Here is a 2,790-nt window from a genome sequence, read left to right on the forward strand (position 1 = left end):
GGAGGAGGGGTCTCGGGTGGCTGCTAGGGTTTCGCCACCCGAGTCGCCCTGGAGTGATGCGGGTGTCAGAGGCTGACCGTGATTTTGACTGAATCTCTTCTCGGGATGCTTCACTTCACTACGAAAACATCCATGCGAACCGTTGGTGCTAGGTTTATGAAGAGAAACCACGAAAGAGGAGTTCCAGATGGAACTTCTGTACGTATACAAGTGCACGGCCAGTGCTTTGCTTCTCCGTTTGGCTAACTCGGAATTCGCTTCATCCGGGGCATCTAAACTGCAATACAGCCTAACTACATCATGAACATGTTTTGTCAAAGCACTGCCTTTTGCATGAGATGAGAAACAGAACAACCGTAAGACAAATTTATACGACAAAAGAGCATGTTTAGCTTGCAGTTCACATCCAGCATGAATCTGTAGTAGCAAATGATTGGAGCAGGGTATAACAGAGAACAGCTTGACAAAGCCCAGGGATCTCAAACTGGGAATCGCAAGTTTGGTTACATTTTCATTTCAGACCATGGCAACCATCAGTAAACCATGGAAAAGACAGCATGCTTTTTTTCAACAGATCAGGACAAGAAGTAAGATTGTTCTCAATTTATTTACTGACTCGCTATCCTTGCAACTAACAAAAGTAGTTTTATAATGATAGGTTCATAATTACAAGTACTCAGCACACATGAGAAGCAGGACAAAGAAAACCTGGAATTTTGAAGCGGTTGCTGCAAGTCGTTGTCACCCGGGGAAAGAGCATGTCTTCTGACCATCTCAGCTCTATAAAAAACCTTAAAGACACCAAGGGAAAATGTAAGCACCTGGCAAGAAATTTAATGTCCCACGTGAAATTAGAGTTTAAGATCTTGGAAGCAATTTGTAGTTAACTCTTTAAGTCTTAACTGCAATACTTATACTTCATAAGTTGAAGCCTTTAGAGTTCCTGCTATGATCTAGGGCACAACCTCCACTCATCTACGGCACACAACCACTTGTGTACTAGTGTTTCAATATAGACAAGAGTAGCGATGGATTCCCTAGTGCATTTTTGTTCCGTCTATTTCTAGCGATTGCCAAGCTGAGGATTGCATGTACTTGAACATCTATTAACTCGGTGGACTACGTGGAGATTCTACCCAACTAGTTAGGTGTGACTACAGTATATCATCAACTGAGTTCAATTGTACCCTCTGATGGACAATTCAGTCTCGTTCACTGGATTTATTTCTAAACATATTCGACGGGTTACTCTTGCAAATTTAGGACATTGTACCGTACAGGTATGTGGAGATAATACAACTGCTACTATATATAGCCTGATCTAGATCTCAACTAATAAGGAGTTCACCAGAAAAATCTAATAGTACAACTCTGTATGCTCAGTTCTATTGTCAGAGGTATAAATTGGCATTAGGCCAACGATCTGAAAGTGACAAAAGAGCTAATAAACCAAGTGCTGTTAGGGCTTTTGCAAGGATGCAGTCCAAATTCCAATGGCACTCGACATGTGCAAGAAACTATGTCCAGAAGATATGGCAGGTTTACCTGAGTTATACTGTGAGGAGCTATAGCAAAACGGCCATTGTATTGCTCAATTCAGTGCACAATAGGAGCGATTTCTTGTTCAGCACGTGGCAGGGAAGCAACTTCAGTAGGTACCAGCAGAGTAATGGGGCGACGACAAACAGGGCAATTAGTCAGGTTGCTGAAGGACAGATCCATGCAGGTAGACCAAGGATCATGTTGTACAAATTTCAGGTCTCCATCAGCCAGGGGGCTTGTGTTGTACTCATTACCACCAAGGAACCAACCCAACCGTGTCAGAGAGCTCTGATCTTCAGTTGGCCAAATTCATGCATGCATTGCCATACATCGACTTGGCCACTCTCTCTCAGCAACATTGACACGGCCATGCGCCCGGGGGCGGAAAGCAGCTAGCACCACGCACATCACCCTGTCCCGGGGGGGCGCCTCCATCGGCTTCATCAGCCCCTCTGCCTCCTCGACCTCGCCTGCCCTTCCCAGCATCTCCACGGTAGACGCATAGTGCTGCAGCGCCGGCCTCATCATCCTCCTGAACACCTCCCTCCCCTCACCCACCATCCCAGCCCTCGCGCACGCGGCGAGGACCACCATCACCGCCTTGTCATCCATCTCCCCCTCCCGTCCGCGGAACAGGCCGAGCACCGTCCGTGTGCTGGACAGATGCGGTGCGGGCAATTCGTCGAACAGCATGCGCGCGGAGTCCGGCGGGCGACCCGTGCGCGGACATCGCGCTGGAACGCGCCTCTCCGGAGCGCGGCAGCGTGGAGTGTGGCCACCAGCGAGAGAGACGGCAGCGAGGCGGCGCCACGGAGGAGCGCGGCGCAGTGCAGCCGCATGGCCGTAGCCTCGCACGGTGGCCGCTCACTGACTCCGAAGTGACCCAACAGTCCGGGAGGGGACGGGTGGGGTGGCGCGAGGAGAATGCAAGGGAGGAGGAGACGGAAGGGACACTCCGGCGGCCGGCCGGCGTTGAGATCGATTTTGATATAAAGACGAGAAGACGAGGCAGGGCGCCCTTTGGCGTCAAAGAATACGAGGCCCAGGCCCAGGTATGTAGGGCGGGCCCATGTGTGTTCTACGTGCAAGCGCGTGCCAAAAGAAATCCACACAAGTTTTAAAAACTATTCTCGTTTTTTTCATAAAATGTTCATGTTACCAAATAATGATCTAAGGAATATTCAGATTTAAAAAATTGTTACCTTCAAAACAAAATAAATTTTGATGTGTTTCTAAAAAAATAATGAA

The 2,790-nt window shown here is 48.4% G+C and overlaps 1 pseudogene; it reads right to left on the reverse strand.

Moving 5' to 3' along the window:
* Positions 1 to 298: 298 nt before the first annotated feature.
* Positions 299 to 2,548, reverse strand: LOC123124084 (pentatricopeptide repeat-containing protein At5g15340, mitochondrial-like; annotated as a pseudogene).
* Positions 2,549 to 2,790: the final 242 nt, after the last annotated feature.

Source organism: Triticum aestivum, chromosome 5D, assembly GCF_018294505.1.
Source record: "Triticum aestivum cultivar Chinese Spring chromosome 5D, IWGSC CS RefSeq v2.1, whole genome shotgun sequence".
NCBI classification, from domain to species: domain Eukaryota; kingdom Viridiplantae; phylum Streptophyta; class Magnoliopsida; order Poales; family Poaceae; genus Triticum; species Triticum aestivum.